This window comes from Silurus meridionalis, chromosome 13 (genome assembly GCF_014805685.1).
Source record: "Silurus meridionalis isolate SWU-2019-XX chromosome 13, ASM1480568v1, whole genome shotgun sequence".
NCBI classification, from domain to species: Eukaryota; Metazoa; Chordata; class Actinopteri; order Siluriformes; family Siluridae; genus Silurus; species Silurus meridionalis.
In genome coordinates this window covers 5,222,783-5,249,416 of record NC_060896.1, presented here as the reverse complement: position 1 = coordinate 5,249,416, position 26,634 = coordinate 5,222,783, and the positions used below count along the sequence as shown (strand labels likewise).

The 26,634-nt window shown below is 35.5% G+C and overlaps 1 protein-coding gene across 3 annotated transcripts in view; it reads left to right on the top strand.

Annotated features, from left to right (window-relative positions):
- Window positions 1-17,408: 17,408 nt before the first annotated feature.
- gramd1bb (GRAM domain containing 1Bb) overlaps window positions 17,409-26,634 on the top strand; it is a 133,055-nt gene continuing 123,829 nt past the window's right edge. For 2 of the 3 annotated variants that reach the window (XM_046864147.1, XM_046864145.1), the window contains exon 1: window positions 17,409-17,648. The gene's annotated coding sequence lies outside the window, so the exon portion shown is untranslated. The remainder of the gene's footprint in view (window positions 17,649-26,634) is intronic. The other variant, XM_046864146.1, reaches the window with a different exon arrangement.

The window sequence follows — 26,634 nt, the reverse complement described above, 5'->3', positions numbered from 1 at the left end:
CTCATTCACACTGCTTCACCATTTACGCCTGGCGTTTATTATTTTTTCGTCTTTAATAAACGGCATGGCAACGTCGAGGAAATGCCTTGTCACATGGCTAAAATGTGTCTTTTTGAAAGCCTCAGTTTTCACAGTCCACAATGAGACATGAAAACATCATTTTCAAATTTATCCACTTTAAAGAGTGTTTTCAAAATGCTACGTTTTTGTTGACTAAAAATGCTAAAAAAATTAAAAGGCCAAAAATGGAGAAGAAAAAAAATATGCATTTCCTAAGTGGACATGGTCTAACAAACAGCATAAAGAACTAGCGGAATACACTAAGCTAGGCTAACAAAAATACAAGGGGTGGTTCCTGCCCTTTAACCCAGGATGTCTAAACAATTACAAGACCTTCAAGGTGCACGTACTGTAGGTGCATGCACAGTTTTACACGTTCTCAAACCAAGTGAGCTAGTATGTGACTCAATGCTAACAAGGCTAACAACAGCAAGTGCAACAAATGCATAATTATGGACGCTACTATTTTGTACATTTCTCTAACTGTTTTTGTCTTTGAATACTTTTTGCTGCCATATTGTCTCTTGTCTGGTGCTCACAATATAATTTACCCATCTCAGATTAATTGTATGTTGCTTCTTTTGCATTCTTTATTTTGTTAATTTTTCTGCATGGTTACTCGAAATGCACACACAGTTCAGTTTCAGAGAGATCAGAACTTATTTAGTACAATAAGGTTATACAAGGCAACCTGATTAACATTGATAAGACTAATTTACACCTTTAAGATTATTTTCTGCTGGAAATATGCGAATCATTGCTTTTTTCTGCTGAGTCAGATACTACAGAAGACAACTGCCCTTTTAGATATGAATGTTTATTCTTAGCAGTTATTTACCACCAATGATTTACGGTTTAGTGCTGACACATTTTGAACACTGTACAGTTTATTGATCTCTTTGGCTTCATGAAATACACATGAATTCTTCTTAAAACTATGACAAAGCAGAAGGTCTCTGGGATTTCTCATACCATTTATTAATCCATTTAGATAATAATAGATAATTAGTAATTGGAAAAGCCATGCAGCATACAAAGTGCCTTTTCAGAACAATTGGCAACCTGCATTTAAACGGTTACCTAAACTGAATATTGCACACAATATTTCACATTTTCTGTGTTTTTAACAATATGTAGGAGAGTTTTTTTTAAATGTGTACGTTTTATCCCATGTTTATTAGGATCTCAGGGATGTTACTCTCAATTTTTTTCAATGTGCAGCACAAAATAATTTTCTGCAGCACAAATGAATGATGCAAAATACAACCGTTATATGACCACAGAAATAGATGTTCAGCTTCCTATCACTCGACTAACCAGTAATGTCTCATGTGTGTCCTCGGAACTCTTGTACTGAACGTTAGCAGCCACATGGAGGCATCCGAGGAGTGTTGTGCAAATCATGGATGTGGTGAACGCAGAAGTGTGTATTGTTAAATAGATTGGGTAAAAACATTGGTATTTCCATATCCTGAAACAAAACTAAAACTAAATCAAGAAATACAGAACACAAAACAGGAAGTAGAAAAACAAGACTTGTAGGACAAGTTAGGTTAAACTGACCTGAGAACAATCTGTCAAACAAGATTTTTTTACCTTTACATGTACAATTAGACTTACAAAATACATATGTTACACTTATGGACTTATACATTTGTTACCACATTTGCTATAGCAGCTATAGCAGTCATTAAAGCACTCATTCTCTCACATTTACAGCATTTGTCAGACGCCATTATCCAGAACGACTTACAATTATGGCATTTATATAACTGATGATAAATGACCGTTAGAAGCCTTGCTAAAGGGCCCCATCACAACCAAATCGATGACTTTGATCAGATGTCCAACAAACCACTGAGATACCACTTTCCTCTCATCAGCTTTACTATCTTACATTACTTTTATCTTTTCTATCATCTGTTCATAAATTTCTATCAGTTTCTGAACATTCTGGTTAGAATGCATTACATTGGAGATTAAACAATGCATCACACCAGTCCTTTAAACCAGCCACAGCTGCTGTTGAAGAAAAAAATGTTGACCAAAAAAATGATTTGACCAATCAGAATTTAACAGCCCTGTGGTACAGCTGGTAATTTATATTGAGGCATTTTATTACATGTAGAAAAATGTTCATGAATGATTAATGGATTTTTTTAACAACTGCAATGTTTTAAATAGAATAGCCCCATGAACAAATAACTATAAAATTAAAAACAAATAAATGATGAATGAACAATGTAAAATGCTAGCGCAAAATAGCTTTAGCTCAGAATTTAAACAGTTCCTTCTTTCTGAATTCCACCCAAAGCCCCATGTTCAAAACCAAGTGTCTAATTTGGCTGTATTGCTAGGAACAAGAATGATTTAGGACAAAATTCATAGTTAGAGTGTTTCTGAAGTGAAATATTATTAGTCTGTATGTAAAAGATAGATGATGCAGATGCCCTGGGACACATCATCAGTGATGTATCCTGGGGTAATTGGGTATTTTGGGTCTTTCAACATCAGACACTCTCGTCCAGGTGACCCAACCAGGGTTGATCAGACCCCAGGCCTGTGTCTCATTAGCAATTGCCCACGGTTCTGCACTTCTAATCCAAAGCCACCTAGTGGTTTTCTTTGCAGCTTCCGTTGGAGTTCTATTGCCTTCCTATTTGCCCCCCAAGTGATGCTTAGTACAATAAGTACTTTGCAGAGTGAACGCCCAGCAAATCCTCTGCAGCCCACCTCCAAAGGCTCACAACAATTTTTCCAGCCATGCCTTCAACACTCTTTAATTAGCTTTTGGTTCTTAGCTTGCTTCCTCTCATCGTCTCGTCCATGCCTCTTCCCAAGGAACAGTGAGCTCCAATAAAATCAATTGCTTGGTAGAATCTGAGACAATGATCATGTCTGGACGAAGCTGTGTGGATTTTATTCCGGTGGGGATCTTCAGCAGTAGCAGTAGTGAGGAGACTAGACTTTACTCTGGGTTGTGGGTGGGCCTTCTCTCTGACTCCTAGAAACTTGATGGTTTTGGCATGTTAGCATTAATGGCTATGGCTAAGCTCTCAGTAACAGCCTTAAGCATTTGGTCGTGGCACCAACGATAGTGAATTATGTCGCATGGAAAAGATACACGTCCATATAAAGCACTTATGGTAATCACAAAATAATGGATGCGTTAAAAGAATGTAAAATGCTATGGTTGGTTACCCCCTATTCAGTCTTTACTCTTAGAAGCCTGTTAGAAAGAAGACACTGTGATCCTTCAAGCTGATTAATTGTTATCAATATAATGACTGCTAGAGCTGGTACAAGGCTAAGAATTTATATATAAAAATCACTTGCTATTACAGAAAAAGTATCCATTCTCCAACAAAACCCATAAAGCTTTTTCTCTTTTTTTATCCCACAGCAACATTAGTTACAGTTAATGTTATGGAAGAAACATTGAGCAAGTTTTTAATACTATTATTACTATTATCTCTAACTAGTTTAAGCAGTTTGAGTTGATAGAAAGGCTTTTTTTAACCAATTTATACTTTATACTACTGTATATCTTAACTTTGGTAAGCAGAAAAGCATCACAAGTAAGAAAGAAACAAATTCTGTCAGTAGGGAACTTCTGGAAGATCAGGAGATCTGAGGATTCAGTTGGCTCTGGATAAACCACCTGGTCTTTTTGTCAAACCATACCACCTAACATTCAATTCAATTTGATTGTACAGTTTTTAACAATGGACATGTCCCAAAGCAGCTTTACATAAATAAGTAGACTACAAATATACATTTCTAACACATAAATTAACCCCTAAGTTTATCTCTAATAAGCAAACCAATAGCAACTATAATATCTGTACACAAGTTTCTTTGTAATAAGTATAAACTGTATGGGAGTTTATTCTAGGCTTACAGTATATGTCCAGCTTGCTGCATGTGACAAATAAGTCACCTGCATCTTATTAAAAGATCTGTACTCATACAACTTGACGTTATACAGGAAAGTTTCACGTTTGCAAATTTTTAACTATTTCACAACTTAATGTACTTGATGTAGATTCACTGATAATTATAATAATTATAATAACAATAAGCTATCTTTTTTCACAATAATACTATTCATTTCTAATAGAGATGTGTAATTAGTGAACTCTGAATTTTTTTTTCTTAGTCTTTGTTTAATTAGCTCTTTATCCATCTCTCCATCATCATAATATATATAATTACTTTCTTCACTAATTATATGGATTCAAAGCTTAATAGAACAGACAAGCTCATTCCTGGTTTGTACAGATTCATCTTTTTCTATTCATTCCATTAAAGGGGATTTATTCTTTCTACTTGAGGTGTATATAAATCACATCATTTAGATCATCCTATCCAATAAAGTTCCTTCAGGAGAAGATTTTTACTTCAGAAGGTGATCACTCTTCGCAGTTATGATGAAGGTATCTTCTGTTAGCAGTGTGGAATATCTAGCATGATCATTATTCTCCTGCTGTAATGACTTTACAGCAGGTCGGTTTAATAAATGGGATGTTTATCTTATCAGCGTAACAAGGAGACATTCGCTTTTATTAGGTTATATATTGCACAGTTGTGGACAATTCAAACATAAACCATCATCACTTCTACAAATTTATGCTGGTGAGAGTCATTTTGAATCCACAGCCTAGTCGAATCCTGGTTGAGAAGTGGGAATAGACCCTGGAGGAACCCAAATTTATAATCATCATATATAATGATCATTTATAATGATCTCTAACATCTGTTAAGTCCTCCTAACAATCTCAAAACAAATCCACTTACATCCACAACATATATATATATATATATATATATATATATATATATATATATATATATATATATATATATTATATGTTTGTGTGTGTGTGTGTGTATATATATATATATATATATATATATATATATATATATATATATATATATATATATATATATATATATATACACACACACACACATCCTACACAAACACACTAATAAACACAGAAGTGGAAACACTAGGAAGAAAAGGAAAAGACACATGAATACATGATAAGATTGGGTAGAACATGTACTATGGCTGCAACACACTTTCTGAGAGCCGGCATTCCATGCTTGGCATGAGGGGGATAATCTCTGACATATGCCAAAAACACCCTTCTTGTGTTTTTTTAAATGTCCTTAAAGTAATATGTAATCCTATATTTTACTGCTTCTGTACACATTTTTTAATTCAGAATATATTTAATCACATATAAATCATATCATATAAAATCAAGAATCGAACGTTTATTTATATAGCAGCTTTTATAATAAACCAATAACAAAGTGCTTCACAATAAAAAAAGTACTAATTAAAACATTAGAGCGTATCAGTCAAAAAAACCCAAAAGATAGTAACTAAAAATTTAATTCCTTTAACAAATGAAAGGCAATTAAAAAAAAACCGTTTTTTAAATAGATATAAAAGTGGACAGATTTCAGGCTGACCTTATATTAAAAGTCAAATTATTCCACCTCTCTGGAGCAGCCACAGGAAAAGCTCAGAATCAGAAAGAGTTTTATCCCCAAGTATGTTTGCATTCACAAGGGATTTGTTTTGGTGACAAAAGCCTGCATTTGCTTATTTTATTATAAATAAATAAATACAATTTATATTTAAAAAATTTGTATAAAAATAAATACATTAAAAGTGTTATTGCACAGACAGGTAAAAAATATTTGTATTTTCATTGCACAATGGGGAGAGCATTTAACTGTTAACTAGGTAGATTGCCTGGGGGAAGAAACTTTTCTTGTGCCTGACTGTCCTGGTGTTTAGTGATTTCTTTAGGCCAGATGGTAAAAGTTCATGTACAAGGCTTGGATGTGAGGGATCCAGAGTGATTAAGTTCTTTTCTTTACTCTGGATGTATACAGTTCTTAAAAGTTGGGCAGGGGAGCACCAATAATCCTTTCAGCCATCCGAACCGTCCTCTGTAGTCTTCTAATATCTGATTATGTAGCTGAGCCGAACCAGACAGTAATTGAAGTGCATAGGACAGACTTGATGATGGATGAGTAGAACTGTCTGAGCAGCTCCTGCGGTAGGTTAAACTTCCTCAACTGGCGAAGAAAGTACAACCTCTGTTGGGAGTCTCAATGACCTCTGTTCTTGTGCTTAGTCTTTGGTACATGTAAAAGAAGCTGATGGGAGGATCTAAGTGAGCGTGAAGAAGAATGGAGCTGTAGTAAGTCAACCAGGTATTTGGGAGCTGAATTATTCAAAGTTTTATTGACAAACATAAGAACTTTAAAATCTCAAACTCTATATGCCCCTAAATTTGTGCCTAGTATTTTGCAAAGTAACTCGTTTAGTCCATCGCATTTTACATTTTGAGTTTTGTTCTATGTTACATGGCTTTTGGTATTTGATAACATTTTGGTTTCTTGTTTCTGGTTCGCATTTTGACCATATATTGTCGTAAGCCAGTCTCCTGACCTGTTTTAATTATTATTTTTTCATTCTCCATTTTTGTTTGTTTGCTGTTTATATTTAATAAAACTTTTTTACCAAATATTTGCATCTGCCTTCACTATCGTATGCATTCCGAGCAATACGTGAACACACTGTATAATGTAACAATACAAGCACAATTGCATCCAAATATAAAGAAGCCCTGGAGTTTATACCTTTTTGTTTAATCTATTTATCTTTAGATCAACAACTAGCACTAGTTTCTCAAGAGGCTCTGTAATGTAATCAGAAGTCTTATCTCTGTGTTTCTATAAGCATAATCCTCTGCGTGATTCATAATTTTAACCTTTCATCAGATCAAGATTCGGATTTATTATTAATCCCTCCCTGAAATCCCAGGTAATTATCGTACAGCACATTATTCAGTGAAAAGGAGAAGAGTGTGTGTGTGTGGGAAAGAGGATTTACAGAAGAGCTGGCAAAAGGGGTCAAGCACACACGCCATGTCAAACATGATAGCCATTTCTGAGCCACAAAAATAGGCTGAAAGTGAGAAAGAACTGTGGTTGAGACTGGGTTTTATATTAAGGTCCACGTTACTGTCTGTATCACTGTGTATAATTGTATTAGAAAAAGCTGACCTGCTCTGCATAAGTGATCTTTAGAAATTCTAATGAACATCCAATAACAGAATGAAGGTCAGTGTGCTAAACAGGGATGGCCTGGATAATGTTTAGACATTAGCCCTCCCATTTAATATGCTGATAACACAACAAATACATCTGCAGCAGATACATTAAATAAATCTATTCTTGTAGAATACAGAGAACGTTCAATTGTTTGAGAAACTTTGCCCCGGAGCACTAATAACAATTACAATTGTTTGGTTATGCATTTGATGTGCAAATAATTTACAACAGTGAAAATGCAGCTCATATAAGCTCAGAGGTTTCTATGAACACGGTTTTATTCACAACAAAACAGCTCAAAACAATGAACAATACAATCTGCTGTCAAGCTGTATTCCAGAAATAGGTCTAAATTTTACATGGACACAGTCCTTGTATCATTTGTTCTGGACTCTTAATAAACCTGCAGTGGTGGAAGATTGAGAATGGTGCTCTGTCTGTTTTTTACTACATCAGGAAGCCTTGAGTTAAAGGTCATCTTTCGGAATTGATGAACTCGGAAATCCAATATTCAATTTAAAACATTGTTTAGCACCAGAGCCTTATCAAAACACTACAGTGTATATGAAAAAGCTACACACCCTTATGAAATGGCAGATTTTTAAATATAAAAACAGAAATAACACCCTAAATGACCCTTTAGCAACAGACTTACATTACCTGACCTACACCATTAATGCAATATTCCAAGAAATAAAAATCTGTCAGAAACGGTGAGTGGAAGGACCCAAATGCAGGACGCAGAAGAATATGGCCGGGGTCTTCCCCCTTCTCCTCATCCTCATCAGAGGAATCCAGCTGAGACAGTGCATCAGGTTTGCTGTTCTAAGGCCCCAGGCTGTAGGACCGGTTAAACTGGAAACGCCCAAAGAAAAGCTCCCACCTGGCCTTCCGAGGGATTGGACAGTCCACACACGGAAGGGGTGCTCGGCACCCTCCAACCAATGCCAGCACCATTTGAGTGCCAGTTTGATCACCAATAGCTCTCAGTCCCTAATGGAGTAGTTCTGTTCGGTAGGGGTAAGTCACCGTGAGAAGAAGGCACATGAATGAAGATGTATATAAAATGTATATAAAAATGCAATATAACAACACGTGGAATTACAGAGAGAGGCATTTAGCATATAGAGGGTTGAATACCATTTTGCTAAAGCAAGAAACCCAGTTAAGACTCCAAACCTCTACACTACCAATGCAACTGTGCACCTACATTATCTGGAGCAATTCAGAATCAATATTTGTCTAATAACATGACAAAAATGTAAACAAAATACAACCTACTTACCAGAGATGAAGACTCCGCTCCTCAGAGGCTGTAAGCCAGTGGTACCGCTCCTATTCACTGGTCTGGAAGTGGGGAACAAACCCTTTCCCGGGCTGAGACAAGCTAGCTAGCTTCGGGGTTGGCCGACCTCCTCACGATGTCTAGCTTTTCTTGAAAATTGATTTAAAGGCGCTATTTCTTAAGGAGACAATACTAAAATGCCTGCAGTACAGACTTTGAAGGCCCTGGGCATATAAGATTGACATGGCAGCACAGAGGCTGAATTCTGATTGGACAAAAATTCTAACATCCACATCCACATACTGAAAGCAATGCAGCAAAGAGAAACGCTACGAAATAAAATAATAGACTGTTGGGAATTAATTAATACAATTTCATGGATCAAATATTAGAATTTAGGTTGTACATGTAAGTCAGTGCGTCTGATAGTGTTTAGGCTAGCAGAGAAGATTTGCTGGCCCTGACCGCACTCCACTGATGTACTGAAAATGTATATAACAATATCCCATTTCATGTCAACAAAAGTTCTTCATGAGGGATTTGTCATGGCCAGGAGTACAACACTTTAAAAGCAATAGGCAGAATGTTGATAACATCTGTTTTCTCTACTGTTGTTGCTATGGGAGTAGATGATGTGAGGACAAAAAAAGACACATGCAAGAAAAACAATAGATGCTTTCAGAATAAAAAAAAAATGGATAGAACAAGAAAAAGGAAAAAATGTTTTATATGTAAAATGTTTCAGTATACTGTAAATATTATTTGCTCTACCGAGCATTAGCATTTTAGCCTTTATCAGGTATACCAAGCACATGGCTACACACTTTTATTATTGTAACTTCCATTTTTAGTAAACAAATTTATTTTCAAATTTGCCTGAGGATTTATTTGCCATGTTTAACAGAAAAAATGTGTTGTCCCACTGCGAGTGTCCTTTATTTTTGTCGCTTGCTGTGTATGGTCGTTTGCCATTCTCCCAGACTCTTTCGAGTCCTGTATGTTTTCGAGTCTCTGTGTTTGTGGGTTATTCCATTGTTTTGCCACGTGAGGTTCTGTCATTTTGTCGTACCCTTTTTCTTTGTACCTTGTTTTGGCTTCTTGTTTTGCTTTCCGAGTGAGTTCCAACGCTTCCCCATGGCAGACTGCTAGTGTCTGCCCCTCGCCTGAGCGACCCTGGTTCGCAACCCGCTCTTGAACCTGACAGCTGTCTATTAACCTAACATCAATGCTAATACAGGACAATAAATAAAATCTTATAACAACAGCAATTCAATCAGTTCATTTTTCATTCACTCAAGTCACATGACTACCTTGTATTTTGCTGAAAAAATCCCTCTACTTCTACATCTACATAAACCTATTACAGGTCAAAATGAACACCTCTGCTCTGTTTTATTCCAGGTTAAACTTTAGGAAACACCAGGTCTATCTCTCTTTCTCACCAGTGTTCAATTAGCAATGAAGAACAAGCATGTATAAATCTCATTAAGCACACACAGGTGTAAACACTCACTCATTACCTCATTCTCTGCAACTGCTCCCCACTGCCACAATATGTAAATAGTATTATTTTACCATGATAACCTTTTCTCCACACAGCCATGTTTATATTACAACTTGAAATAATTTCATGGTTAAATGAACCACTTGCTCTCTATTTTATTTGGGACATTTTATTTTCAATACAATAGAGTAAACTTTTGATTCTTTGTTTGTCTTTTGTCATATTTATTAAATGTGAATTGCTTTTGTCTATAAAAGTGTTAAAGGGGAGAATCAAGTATGATGCATTAAAAACTGGACAAAATAGTAGTCTACCAAAAAAGATGTGAACTTACCTTAAATTAATTGCAAAAGGGATCCCAAACATCTCTGGATCACCAAATATTATAAAGACCAGCAAATTAACTTAATGGTTAAAAGGCTTTTTTTCCACATTGTTAATTGTCATTTATTTATTTATATACAGATATCTTTTTGTAAATAGGAAATATGGCCTGTATTTGTATATGTGTATATTGTATAAACCTTTTCTCCCAAAAACTAATGGCAAAAGCACTTTGAGGTTTATGTAGGTTTAGAAGATCTTTTGCTGGCGGCACTGAAATTATCTGAAAGATTTCTTACATAAAGTGTTCGAAGTGTTTGGGCACAAACACATTTGTATCTTTCTTTACAGCTCCCGGCAGTGTACAAAAGGAAAGCATCGCCATCGTTCACTGGAGAGGAACCTGATATTGTCTCAACTATCAATAAAGCTAAAGCCCAAAATCTTTTTATGGAGCGTTCCAAAGGACCCTTTTTTTTTTTTCTAAAAGGGTATGAGGAGTCTTTGGACATTTGCTTAATCACAACGACTATCAAAATTATACATTCAAATAAACTCAAATGTTTTGGGAACAGCTGCAATTCTCATCTAAGGAATAAACCACTACAGACTGTGCTTTATTAAGGAAGTGACCGATGTCTTTATTTAAACTAATTCTTAATGTTGTGACACATCCATGAAACAAGTTTCTGTTCTTTCTTCACATACAGATGCAACAATCAGTTATTTTCTCACCAGCCACTCTATTATTTACTCTCTTAGAGGTAATTACACAAATGACATATTCTTCCAACCTGAAGACTTTCCTGTTTCTGCAAAAGATACAGCCTGGTAAAGAGACAGTCTGACACTAGAAAATCCTTTAGTGTAATCCAAATAAATGTGACAGAAAACTTCATATAATTGTGTTGGTTTTTACTTCATGTTCATGCAGCTTTTATCTCTGTGTAAGTTGTTACTATGGGATTGATAATGAAGTCTATTAATAGCACCTTGTGATATCCAGCTGCTTTAAGAGAAAATGTATCAAGACCTGTCTGCCAATTAAAACATAAAAAATCAACAAGGCTGTGGTAAAAAAAATATTTTTTACTGTACTTCTGTATTATTTTTTTCTCTGGACCATTTTCTTTTATATAGTAATATATTACTGTATACTATTAACTCAAGTGTTCAGAGTTTTGGTGGCTGAGGTGAAAATCCTCAATTTCACCAAGTCTCACAATCTGTGAGCATAATATCTTCTTGGTCACTAAAGACTAACGTTACTAGAATGTATGAGGAGTGAGAAACTTTACCACAGTGAAACGCTACCTACGCAAATACCTCCGAAACCTGCACACATAATTCCAAACAGATCATAATTAGTGGTGTTCTAACTACATAGACTTACTAAAGTCATAGAGAAAGTAGGAAATGACTCAATGTGTCCTTTAATACCTAGTGATTATCCTGAGATATAAAAAGACAAAGAAATTGGTAAGCAGTAAATAGAATAAATTACAGTGTAATGAACAGGTTAGATTTTTTTAAAGACCTTCATGGCAGCCTAAATAAGGTGCAGTAAAATGTCTCCCCATTCTTTTTCTAAATTATGTTTAGTTTTGTTGGTGTTTTGAATATCAGTAATTTTTGCTATTAGAATATTTTGGTCACGATAGTGTACACAATTGTTTAAATTAAGAGAATTTTAGTCTATAAGAGCATCTAAGTTGGGAAGTCAGGGCACAGGTAATTTTTAGGTCTGTCTCAAATCCACAGCGGTGTAAAGTATTTCAGTAAATGTACTTTCTAACCATAGGGTTTTTTTTTTTTTCGATCCTCTCCAGTTTTACCGAGTATCAAAGATATAAGCATTTTTTGCTCTCTACTCAATTACATTCAGTATTCAATATATGTACTTTTTACGCCATTATAGGTATTTTAATTGACAATCACAGTTACCAATTACATTTTGCACCTTTGTTTGACGATGTAATTAAAGCTCAACACTCCTATCATCCTAGCATCTGCTGCCTGTGAGCGACTTTTAAGCACAAAAAGCATAATTATTTACTTTAATTTGATTTGTCCATTGAATACTAATCGCTCTTCTACTTTGTGACATGATCCTGTTGTTTTATTTGTTAAGTGAAGATCCCATTTTTAAAGATTGTTTTACTACTTTGTCTTTTTTTGACAAACCTGTGTGATCTTTGTTTAATTGTGGCATGTTGAAGAAGCTGTAGTGTTGATTTTAGTTAATACAGTGTTGAGGTGTACAATTTGTATTTTAATAAATAAAACCTGACAAATCAACTGGCTTTTAACTAACGTGTTTTGGTGACTAGTGCGTTTTTAGCCTACGTTCAATACGAGTTAAATTCTTAACTACTGTTCAAATCAGCTACTCTAAGACTTTTACTCAGGTCATATTGAAATTGGTGACTTTCAACTTAGAAAGGAGTAGATTTGCAGGAAAGTATTTATACTTTTAATTAAGTATAATTTCCAGGTACTCTACACCTTTGCAAATCCATCCAGTGAAATGGAATATATGCTCCATAGAAAAATCCAACAACCCACTGTGAAAAACAGGGTGCATTGAAAATTGTTATTATCTGAAGTTTCTCAGACTGAAATGTACTGAAAGTCACTTAATATTGCTCTGGAATGATTATTAATGTTAATGATTTTACCATGCTAAAAATGTGAAAAACATTTATACGACATATAAAACTTAAAAAAACATATATATGGGTTTTTATAGTGACATTAAGTAAATTTAAATGTTAATATGAACTGTTGTCTAAAATTCTAGTGATGGCATTATATGATACATACCACGTTTTTTTTATTTCTTTCTCAAAAACCTTTTGTTTTTTTAATTGGAGCATCTTCAAAAGAACAGTGGCACACAAAATATTACTGAGCTCTATAGGCAATGAAAACACACCAAATCTTAGGGAAAATAGTTCAATCCTATTGTCTTGAAATACAATCCAAATTGACATATGGTATTGCCACAGTCTGCTGTGATCACAGACAGAAAAGCAATCAAAATATAAAATGGAATAAACCACATTTAATTTGTGACATGAGGAGACACCGTAAAAAACCTTCATTTCTTCAGTTCTTCCGTCGATCTTGCGTCGCTTTACGATCAGCGAAAAACAATCAGCAGGAGATTGCTTTTTGAAGGATTAAACCGACTTTGTATCAAGAGTGAACGTAGTTTCTCACCGCATCGCATTTCACTTGCATTAGTGAGTTGTTGTGCCACATGAAATGTAATCGCTGTTCAATCATAATCTAAATGTGTATTTTCATTCTTCAAGGTTGTAAACGGTGGGTGTGAAGGATTGATACGGTTCCATATAAATGCACGTCATTAGAATACTGAGACTGAAATTCTACTAAAAATACTGACAGCTCACAACACAAGTTATAGTATCAAATCTCAGCCCTCCAGATCTTCTGCATTCACAGTTCTGGTCAAGATATCGACTATGATTCCTTAAATCTTCCTGTTAGATGACTTTGGTTTCAAAGTTTCACTGTACAGGCTCTAAACCCTGGAGTGCCTGTCATGTTATGAGCTGATTACCAGTTGAGTCCATGGAAACCAAATTTCCACTTGTTTAGTTTCCATAGCAACGAAACTTAAAATAACTCTAGGTAATCAATAGAGGCATAAATATTTTAAGGCCAATATTATCATAAAACAGTATAATTATTGAATATTATGCTGCTGGTGTAACATTAGAGCTGCCTAAGAGTGTGTACTGGGGTTAATTCAGGAGAAATTTAATAAGCTGTGGTGAAACCTCTCCTACTGTGGAAACTAATCTGCTTTAGATTGTCATGAATGGTAAATACTTAGAAACCATGAAGATGACTTTGGATCACAATTTTTATGAATAGTGCTACAGTGGATTGGCACTACAATCGTAATGAACAGATTTGCACACGTCTCCATCAGGGAACCTTATAATGTTTAACCTCAACAATGATGAAACTATAATGAATCTGGTGTCACCCAAATGTGAACTTTTACCTGCTATTTAAATAAAAATTTAATTAACACACTCCGAGGAATCATAGTGAATTCAACAGGTAAAGAGGATAATATAAGCTACAATATCTTTTCTTACAAACCAAAAAAACTGTAAAAGTCAAACATTTTGCCAGAACTTCATCATAGGTATTGAAATATTGTACTTTTCTCTTTGTTGTTCTTTAAATTACTTTAGAATTTTACTTCTATTTTTTCTCACCCTCATCCTTCCAGTCCACAAAAAAAAGAATTCATGTCTCTTTTGAGTTGCTGTTTTTCTCCACCACACTGTGTGTGTGTGTGTGTGTGTGTGTGTGTGTGTGTGTGTGTGTGTGTGTGTGTGTGTGTACATGCATAATTTATTATCTGAGATATGAAGGCTGCAGAAATGTACAGTACTGTAAAAAACACTGACTGTAAAAGAACCTATTTTTTTAAAAAGTCTTTGTGTTATAATTATAATTATAATAATAATAATAATAATTATTATTATTATTATTATTATTATTATTATTATTATTATTATTATTATTATTATGTGGTAACAATCTCTATTAAATTGTCACTTCATAGATATCCTCTTAGTGCTCTTTTTTTTATTATTATTATAATTTTTTTTATTAGCACACTTTGCTTTCATGCTTCTTATTCCTTGGAGCCACATTCCTAGAAATATCCTTCTCTGTAGAAAGATCTAATTTCTAGCCATAAATAAAGGTCAATTCCTACAAACCTAGCAAGAATGCTAATGCAAAATAGATAAGTAGAGTAAAATAACATTCATTCCTTTGAGTCAACGAGCCGATTCAACTATTATACAGCGCCCCAGGAACAAAACTGGCTTAACAGCAACTGCAACCATGCTAGCTGGGCTAATCCCTGTCTTTCAAAGATCAATAAATACATCAATAAAATGTTGACTTCTTTGGCATCTACGTCATTTTTTGCTTTTAAAACGTACACTTAAAGTGGATTGCTTTTGATGTGAGTGAAAAAAAAAGAAAGCAAGGCTTTCACACAAGAAGAATCATGAGGAAAAGCAAACCAACAGAATATCCTGGCTAGTACAGGCACAGGACTTGTTGATTTTATTTTTCTTTGACTGTTGATATTGATACGATGAAACACATCGATCAGCAGATTATGTAACTAATTAAATGATCTATCTAGCTGGATGTGAGTAAATCAGCTCTAAACTGCTTGCTATGGCATTAGTTACATTTATTAATAGCATTAATAGCATGTTAGCTAGCTAAATTAGATGTACCTAGCATAGAAGAGTTTTCCACTGGTACTTAACTCAAAATATGTAAAATGCTATGTTAAATATGATAAACTCAATGCAAAGATAACATTTATTAGCTAGTCAGCACTAATAAACAGTTGAACTTTTAAGATACTGCATTATGGTCAGATTCAGTTTACACTCTCCTGTAATGTTGATTCCTTTGTTGTGATTTATGTAAAATGAACCACAGGGACACAGGGGGAAAAAAACATTGGTTTCAACAGTCAACTGGGATTTGGTGCAAAAAAATCCCCGGTAAAGTGAGACAAAAACCCCCCGACAGAATGGATTAAATGGTTTGCAGCCCATTGTTTGTGTATCAATGTTGTGTGTTTACCATATTGGGTTTGCACAATTGTATGACAAATCAGTCAGAAAACCCATTTGCTCTTTGTAGCACCACAGGCTCTGATTGAAAACAAATGATGTTGACTGCAAACATCCATTCAATCAAGAAGCCTCCAGCCTTTAACCATTAGTCAATCATGTTGTATTTTATTTCTGAAACATTGACATGCATGATGTGTGTTAAAATCTCACCACCATGCATTGAGTGTAGATAAATGTTCTTTATAACAACCTGTGTTCAATTTCCGATAAGATGAGATATAAGACCTAAAGGGCCCTGTTAATACTGGTTAAATAATTTGCATGTGGAATGCAAACTCATCATTCCCAGACATGTCTGCCATGCAAGACTAACAATAAAGATGCTGAGAGTCACTAGAAAAGAGTTGCAGGATAACCTGAAAGCAGCAGGAACAAAATAGAGAAAATATTGCATAATAACCTGCATTGCCATCATTTTCTTTCCTACAAAGCTTCTATTCTAAAATTCACAGAGATGCAGAGATTTAAAACACAACTCTTTTGGAACAATACAATTCAGTCGGAATCTGAATCTACATAACAATTACTCCAAACACACAACCAAAATAATTCCAAAAAAACTCATGAAGACTTTGAATGGCATCTTCTGACTTGAACCCTTTATTAAAAAATGCGTGTTCAGTAGAAGGATCCTAGTAACCTTGGGGAATTAAAGACAATTAGTAAGAGGAACAGGTCATAATGAAAAACAAGGATGCAAAAAACCAAATTGTCTCTTAATACAGATGTCTCAAAGCCAAAACTGAAAAAAAAGAACTAATGTTAGTCATTTGTGGTGGGCGGAAATTTCTTTCCTTACTAATTGCATGGTTAAGAAGATATATATTTTATGAATGGGTACTTTTCTCTTTATATTTAGGACAAGTGTGCATTTTTGTGCAACCTGAATTGATTTTAATGGCCGGCCCGGGCTATACAATTAAAACATTTCAAGAGAAATTATAGAATTATACTTCTTTTTGAGCGAGTTCGACAAATTGTGATGGCTAGATGACTGGGTAAAAAACAAAAACAACAACAAAAAAAACATGAATGTAAGATATTGATAGAAATGTTAGAATAATAAAAAATAAAATAGAATTCCAAAAGTAACATGGGTTAAATGGTACCAGAATCACAAGCACATGAAAATTATGTACACTGCATAGATGAAAAAAAAAAAGGCAGACAGTCTTTCTCTCTGATGCGTGAAGGAGGGAGGAGGAGGAGAGTAAGCACATGGGGAGAGGGAAAGTGTGTGGGAGTGTGTTTGTGTTTCTGTGTGTGTGTGTGTGTGTGTGTGTGTGTGTGCGTGTGTGTGTGTGTTTGAGGTTGTTGCTAGAGTAAGGCTCGAAGTGAAAGCATACGGTGAGGAAAGAAGCACGGGGAGGAGAAAAGTGGACTGCTCCATCCTCAGCTGAGGACATCTAATGTTATAGGCAAGGAATCCCTCTGTGGAGAAAGAGAGAGAGGAAGAGAGAGAGAGAAGACAGAAGGAAAAAAAAGAAGAGGAAGGACAGAACTGGAGAAAGGAGAGAAGAAGGAAGTGGTGGAAGAAGAAAGAAGGGAAGAGTTAATGGATTGGAAAAGTGATGCTTCAGTGTAGTGTGTTCCTCTCTGACAGAACCTAGCACTCAAGGTAACAGCATCTCTGCACATTTCATCTTTTGACACATCTGTGTAGTGTGTGTGTGTGTGTGTGTGTGTGTGTGTGTGTGTGTGTGTGTGTGTGTATGTGTGAAAGAGAGAGCTTGAAAGCTGTTTTTTTTTGTTGTTGCTGCATGATTAATGTGGGCTTGTTTTTGAAAGTGTGTGTTTGACTGTGTGTCTGTGTATGTTATAGAGAGAGGAACAGAGAAAGAAAGAAAGAGAGAGAGAGGTGGATTGAAAGGAGAGAGAGAGAGAGAGAGAGAGAGAGAGAGAGAGAGAGAGAAATAGAGAGAGAGAGAGAGAGAGAGAGAGAAATAGAGAGAGAGAGAGAGAGAGAAATAGAGAGAGAGAGAGAGAGAGAGAGAGATAACATTCAGGACTGCATCATCAGAGAGCAGAAAGTTTAATGATCCATCACAGGATAAACATTGTTGTCAGAGATCAAGAGATCAATTCCATGCTGTGTGTTTATCCAGCTGTAGGTGATATTAAGATAATGGGGTACGGGTGCTCACCCGGTGCTTCACGGCTCTGCTGATCTGCTCGTGTCTCCTATTTTACCCACACTGCAATGCTGGATGTACTGTAGCAACCAGCAACCCGGTGTGTACTGGAGACTCGGTTTACGAATGAGGTCTCTGGATTTGTTTATTTTTTTAGCAATAACACTTAGAGATTAATGCAATAAATGAAGGCACAAGTGCTATTGAATGTTATTCATCAGAAGGTGTGATGTACAGCATGTCAGGTGCTCTGTTGAAAGGTCATAAATCTCCCGGATGTTTTTGAGATCGAGGATATGAAACCTATCTTTCACAGGACTGCATGATATTATCCAATGCAAACGTAAAAAAAAGTAGAGAATTTATTTTGACAGCTGGTGCAATAAATCACCAGGGCGCTGTTAAATTCTTAATGAACAGTGGCACTACAGTAATTCCAGTTTAAAAAGCAAATCTGATTAATATTAATACACCCAATTATTAGATTCTCATTTCAAGAAACTATGGCTGACATGAAATAGGCTCCGACACTTTAACAGTGATGTATGTTTACTGATTTGTTCAAGTGTTTTATTAATAAGGGATGATTATAGAGGATTTTCTGGAAGTCTCCAGTGTCAGTGCTTCGTAAAACCCTTGTGGTAAAGCCCTTGTGAACTGCCATGAAACATGCAGTGTTATTTGATGTGTTGATAGAATTTTGCACCTATCCAAATAGAGTTGGACATATTGTATGGCCCCGCCCTCTTTTTAAATAGCCAATAGCGTTTACAATCCATGCTTACTGACGCTCAAGAGCATCAACTTCATCAAGGTGAAGGTTATAATGTTGGGGCGGGGCGTTTTATATAACAGAGTTAATCTGATTGGATGGGAAATTTGATGACAAGCTAAATTGCAGAAGGAAGGCATCGAAGCTGTTCGAATTGGAATGTATATTTGCTAAATGCTAATTTTACCAGAGTTTTCAAGCCCACTAGCTTTATAGATAACCCTAAGTCTAACGTTGATACTAAAAGCTTTGATTATAAATAAAATAGTGTATAGTTCATTTTTTTATTTTGAAAATGAAAGAAATTCTGAGGGAACAATTGTTTGTAGCTGCTATAACATATGAGAAAATGGATTTGACTCAACTCAACTACACTTACTTATGAGTAACTAGAATTGGATAAAAACTGTGATAGTAACGACTACATCACTTATGAGTAACTAGAATTGGATAAAAACTGTGATAGTAACGACTACATCACTTGATATTAAGCTGTATCCCAGGTCGACTGTTTCCGTCTAACACCTCCGAAAGTCTTTTTTCTCACGTATTGCTTGTTTTTCTCACCATCTCTTTACATCTACATCTTTCTGCTTTATTTTCTTCTTCTCTGTCTGAGTTCCTAAAAGAGCAGGAAGTATAATCTCTCATTAATGCAGACTCACTAGTACACATGCCACATAAAACATCTCTTTTTCTGATTCAGAATAAATGTTCATGCCATTAGAAGACATCAAAAGTCGACTCATTCGAGGAATATAACTAGATTGCTTCAGCAGAAATAAAATAAAAAAATAAAATAGCCAATAGAGTGCTAATAAATCGCTCTTAAGATTCCAGTGAGGAATGTTATTGAATTGATTCATCTTTAATAACCTGATTCATAACTCTGCATGGGTCTACAGAAACGGTAGTCAACATTTTCCATCTGTTTGCCTGACGCAAATAAACAGGAGTAATGTTTTTTTTCCGGAATATTCCCTTGTTGCCATGTTTATGTTAGCCTGACTCCCGGGTGCACCTAATAGATTCTGCTTCTCCATCTATGGAAATAAATAAACTTCTGTGGTGAAATTGTAGTGGAAGATGTGTATATCCTTCTCTTATTTGAAGATGTGATGGAAAGATGTTTTGATATGTTGATGCACCTTTCTATCGAACATATTGAGCTGTGTGTATGTGTCTGATGCAATTATGTTCAAATTGTAGAGACATTATCAAGTGAATGTTGGATTTATTTCAAATGAAGTGCAAGGAAGTGCAAAGCTACAGTATGATCACTAATCACACCACCTTTCCCAGACCTTACTATTATAATTATAAATTATATAACTTATAAAGTTGCACTTCTTGTATGCTTTTGCCATATATATTGTTATAATATTGATACTAAATCATTTTGAAACTCTGAGAGACACCAACAGGCATAAAATATTAAATAGTGTGTTTTTGAATCCATATGTAATCATTATTGTAACATAATGAGCGGTGAAATGAATAACGCTGATTATCTCTTCATCATGGCACCTGCTAGTTAGTGGGATATATTAGGCAGCAAGTCATTTTGACCTCAAAGTTGATGTGTTAAAAGCAGGAAAAATGGGCGAGCGTAAGAATTTGAAGAGGGCCAAATTGTGACGTCTGGGTCAGAGCATCTCCAAAACTGCAGCTCTTGTGAGATGTTCCTGGTCTGCAGTGGTCAGAATCTATCAAAAGTGCTCCAAGGAAGGAACAGTGGTGAACCGGCGATGGGGTTGTGGGCGGCCGAGGCTCATCAATGCATGTGGGGAGCAAAAGCTGGTCCGTGTTGTCCGATCCAACAGACGAGCTCCTGTAGCTCAAACTGCTGAAGCAGCAACAAGCAGTTGGCTAGGCATTGTTTGTTGAACAAGTCCAAGAAAAAACAGGTACAGAAAAGCGTGCTACAACTCATACACAACTCCCCTGCTTTCTACACTCAATTCACAGCTAAACATATTCAGAGATGCTATTCAGACCAATATAACATTCATGCTGACATCATGAGGACCAAGCTCTTCAGCTAGCCAAAATGTTCACGAATTACTTTTTTGTGGTTTGTGGTTTTCATGTGATACATGAAAAACTTTAGGGAGGAAGTGAGGAAGAACTCCCCAGTCATCCCTATACTGGGAATTTATGCACTTATTTGTTTTCCTTAGTGTGTATTAATAGACTTACCTAAGCAATGGCCATCTGTTATTGCATCATGTTACTATTTTTATTAAATCATGTAACCATTGCCCAATGGTATTGCTAATGAATTTATTACCAATCTACGTATATTGAGATTTCCTGAAATCCATGTGATTAGCATTAATGTTTACTTTGCCTGATCACATGGTGTATGCAGATCTGACATCTTCATTTTTAGCTTATATTTGCTGTCTGATGGCTGATAATTCTATAATCTTAACCTTTCATATACTGTACAGTATTACCTCAGTATAAATCTGTATATTTACATTTAGAGAAAAAATTAAGCTCTAAAGAAAGAAGCAAAGCTTGTTGTTGCTAGTCAGTGTAAGTAGCTAGTCAAATTTGCCTCCTTGGCTAATCTGCCAACAAAAGTAACTGAATATATAACTATGTGAAATAATGATGGTTAGATGTCTATGACATAGAAATAATTACACATTTCTAGCTTTGTCTTAAATCACATAAAAAAAAAAGTGGTGTTACTATTCAGACTATTCACTATTTAACCTTGAATTTTCCTTGAATGTGCATTGACCTGTTACTTGCCACAGTTAGATAAATCTATAGAGATCCAGCTCCTGACCGCCTCAAATCTCCAATTCCCACATCTAACACCCTTTCAGCTATGTTGAGAAAGTCTAGGTTCAGATGATCAGACATAAGATATAGTTGCTATTCACTATACAACATATCTTTGGAATTTCTTACACACATGCCTTAGTTAGGTAGTGTTTAAATCCAAAAGAAAGTGGTGTCGTGTTTATGCATGTGACTTTTGGTTCCCGTTTTAATCATGGAAAGAATGCAGACCGATTCAGCGAAACTGCTCACAACTGGAAGCGAACAAGCGAACGCCAGCATGCTTAATTTGACTTTGTTCAAAGACGTTATCTCATTTTTATTCTGACCTGTGTGTCTTCTCATTAGGGACACACAGAGCTGTTTGAGAAATAATCCCAGAAGCACTGCCCTTAGTGGTCTAGCCATTAGTGCGGCTTACGTAAGTGTGAATTTCTGCTACTGTTGGGATCAGATTTTCCATGTTGTGTGTTTTTTTTCTGCTCAGTATTCAATAATATCAAAGCAAGATTTTTTAAATTTATTTTAATTAATAAATTAATTTCGTAAATTTCATTCCTTTGATCATAAATAAAATTAAATGTTACATTTTCAATAAGCAGACCCCCAACACGTCTACATTTATGAACTTTGACTATAGTTTCAATAATTTATATATGTATAAATAACTGCATAGCGTATAAGAGAGTCAAGTGATAAAAGAACGAACGAGGTTTCTAGTCAACGAACTACTCAATTCTGTTTCCTGTACATAACCTATGGATTTTCCTTCATATCAAAATTAACGAATCGTTCATGAAAGACCCACCACTAATACACACATTATGGAACTGGTCTAAGGAATCATTTCAAGCCAATAAATAGTGAAGTGGACCTCTGAACATCCCATTCAACATTTAGTCTTATTTTTACTGTTATAATAACCTCTACTCTTCTATGAAGATGTTCCACTAGATTTTGGTGTGTGCTTGTGGAGATTTGTGCTCATTCAACCATGATGGTGTTAGTAAAGTCAGGTATTGATGTGGGTGAGGTGAGAAGGTGCAGTCAGTGTTCACATTCCTATGAAGGGTTGAGGTTAGGGCTCTGTAGCAGGCTACTCAAGATCTTCCACGTCAACCCATGTAAAGCATATCTTCATGGAGCTGTCATGCTGTGTGCCTCCAGTTTTGTGGTAACAATTTGGGAAAGAAACCACATATGACTTGAAGTTTCAGGCGTCCCAATACTTTTGTTCTTAGAGTGTATGTGATTTTCACTGTAACTATCCCGAATCATTCGATTTGAAACAATACCCATATCCCCCGATACCTGTACAAGCTATTTTTAAACACTAATATTAAAAATAGCACATGCTCAGAGACATCTATTTTAAAACCCTGCAGCGAGAAAATCCTGACACGGTACGTTAGAGGAAAAAAACCTGAGTGGAAGGTGAAGACATCTTTTTCTTCCGACTTCTGCCCACTGTTGCTATTTTAGATGTCTGTCATAAACGTTATTTAGAAAAAGCACAGGTTTACCAAACGCTTGATGAGAAGGGACTTGTGCTTTCTGTGACCCGTTCCTTTCTACAGCACATGAAGTCAGAGGATGAAGGAGCATCGGCATCAGGTGTTTCTTCAGTTTCTTCAGGTCTGGCTGGTTACAGAATGCTGTCCTTTACCGGGTGGAGTCCGAATTTATTAATAAAAGACAACATGTACGAATAAAAGCTTACATGGCAGCACAATTACACACAACAGCAACACTATACACACACAGCATCGAGGCTACACAAACAAAACAGCACAATTGCACAGAACATCGAGGCTACACAAACAAAACAACACAATTGCACAGAACATCGAGGCTACACAAACAAAACAACACAATTGCACACACACAACATCGTGTTTTGCAGTTGTATTTTTTAGTGTTGCTGTTTTACTTTTTTTTTTTATGTTTTGCACAAGACACAATACATGTGCTGGGATCTGATAACGGATTTGGCATTTCAGCTTCCTGAAAAGCATCAGGATACTGGAACTTTCCTTTTTCGACTCCTATCGATTCTTTTCATTGTCATACAATCAAAATCTGTCAGAATCTGTTGACATTTAACGTTGATGCAGTTTGTCAGTGCTAAATGAGCATATGGGGAAGGATTTAGCAGGAAATGTAATTCTTTGTGTGTGTGTGTGTGTGTGTGTGTGTGTGTGTGTGTGTGTGTGTGTGTGTGTGTGTGTGTGTGTGTGTGTGTGTGTGTGTGTGTGTGTGTGTGTATATGTGTGTTGATGCCATGTTTGGTCGGGTTTCCCTTTGTTTCCTCTCCATCTATCTGATCCTTAGTGAAGAGAATCTGTATCTCACTGTTTCTCTCCCACTGATTTTTCATTTCTTTCTTTCTCTTGCTATCAGATAGAGACTCTTTGTGCCAGTTTAAATGTCTATTCTGCTTCTATCGTGGCCATCCGAGCACATGATGAAATGAACATGTTGATCGATTTCCAGCTGGTTTCTGATCCGTGTTTATCTGCTCATTGAAGACAGATTGGTTATATTCATTTGTTTTTACTTAAACTCTGTCCTGGAGCTGGTAATTGTTAGATGGCGTCGCACATAATGTAAGAAAACTGGTTTCAATATGGCCTGCATACCTGCACACAGTCTGTCATTTGTCCCCCCCTGTGACCCCCTGTCGAGTTATTAGAAACCCTTTACCCGATCGTACGAGTTGCTTTAGTAATCGAGCTGCAGTAAGTGTTTTCTAATCCTTATTTAACAACACTTGATATTTTCATAAAGTGCAGGGCTGCACAGCTGTTCCCACTTCATGACTCGGCGTCTACAGCTACAGCTTTTACAAATTTCATTTATGGCATTAGTTTTTTAAGAGAAAAGCTCATTAGTCTGAGTTGACTATGAGACGGGTGTAAAAGCGAAAACATTGAATCTTCAAAAAATGGATCTTGATTTTGATGAGGTGGATCTTTGCTAAATAAACTTCATCTAAAATAAAGTTGGATTGAATTCATTCCTTGACAAACTTAAATGAAGCCCAGATCCAGCTTGGATATACAGTTGTAATTTAATGATATAAGTCGCACTTTAATGCACCAGGTCAAACTCAAATGCAACTAAATTTACTTAAAATAAATGACTTATAAAATGTATATGAATCTACATTCTATGGACAAAAGTTTGTGGAAACCCAGTGGTGGATGAAGTACACAAAGCATATACATGAATTAAAGTAGAGATACAATAGGTAACATTTTACTCCAGTAAAAGTAAAATTGCTCCCTTTAAACTTTTACTTAAGTAAAAGGACAAAAGTATTTGCCTTTAAATGTACTTAAGTATCCAAGTACTATGGCTATTTATTATGGCTATACTGAGTCTTTGCTTTACTTTTATACTTCTATTTTTCTTTATTTTATTTATTTATTTATTTATTTATTTATATATATATTTATATATATATATATATATATATATATATATATATATATATATATATATATATATATATATATATACTGTACATAACAAAAAGTGTGAAACAACTGAAAAATGTCATATTCTAGGTTCTTCAAAGTAGCTACCTTTTGCTTTGATTACTGCTTTGCACACTCTTGGCATTCTCTTGATGAGCTTCAAGAGGTAGTCACCTGAAATGGTCTTCCAACAGTCTTGAAGGAGTTCCCCGAGAGATGCTTGGCACTTGTTGGCCCTTTTGCCTTCACTCTGCGGTCCAGCTCACCCCTAAACCATCTCGATTGGGTTCAGGTCCGGTGACTGTGGAGGCCAGGTCATCTGGCACAGCACCCCATCACTCTCCTTCTTGGTCAAATACCCTTGATGCCTTCAGTGTGACTCTACAATTTTCATAGTCATGAAAATAAAGAAAACTCTTTGAATGAGAAGGTGTGTCCAAACTTTTGGTCTGTACTATATATATATATATATATATATATATATATATATATATATATTGTAACTCTATTCTCGTATTGCTATGACATTATTCTTGTTATTCTTATTATATATATATATATATATATATATATATATATATATATATTCATAGAATTGCAAAAAACGTTTTGCTGTTTTGTAAAAAATTAATGTAGAGGATTTGTGTCCGTCCTACTTTCAAATTATCAGTAAGAATTTTTTTGTCTTTTGGTGCATCAGCACAGAGTTACAATTAGGAAACTACACTGCAGCGATTCTGTAAAAAACATAATTAATTCAGAAGAAAATATCAGACACAGTGAGGAAGTTGCCTCCTTGACTCCCTGGATAATGATGGTTACGTCTGCATGCAAATACGTCTGTGCCACTCAGATGAGGACGGGTTCCCTCTTGAGTCTGGTTCCTCTCAAGGTTTCTTTCTTATGCCACCTCAGGGAGTTTTTCTTCGGGACATAGTCAGCACAGGCTCACTCATTCGGGACAAACTTACACTTATAAAGAAAACATCTTATTCATTCTTTATTACCGCATTATCTGTGAATAGCTGCTTATAGAGACAGTGTTAATTGTTAAAAGGTCTATACAAATAAAAATAAATAAAAATATTTACTCAGAAGCTCCTAAGACTGTGATCACCTCACATCCATTGCAAAGCAAATAAGAGATTCTCATTTATCTGCTCCCATTGTATGTGTGTGTGTGTGTGTGTGTGTGTGGGTGTGTGTGTCTCACACACCCTGATAGTCAAAGAATTCTTATTTCGTATTCGTATATTTATCCCAAACCTGTCAGTAATCTCCCTAATCACTGTCTTTTTTCAGTTCTAAAGACCTCCAATCATACCTGTACACCTCTGATCGCATTCTTTGCATATATTCTTCATGCATTTTCTCACATGATCAAATATCTGTTCTTTTCCTTGCTAGAATCAGTATTAGTTGCTT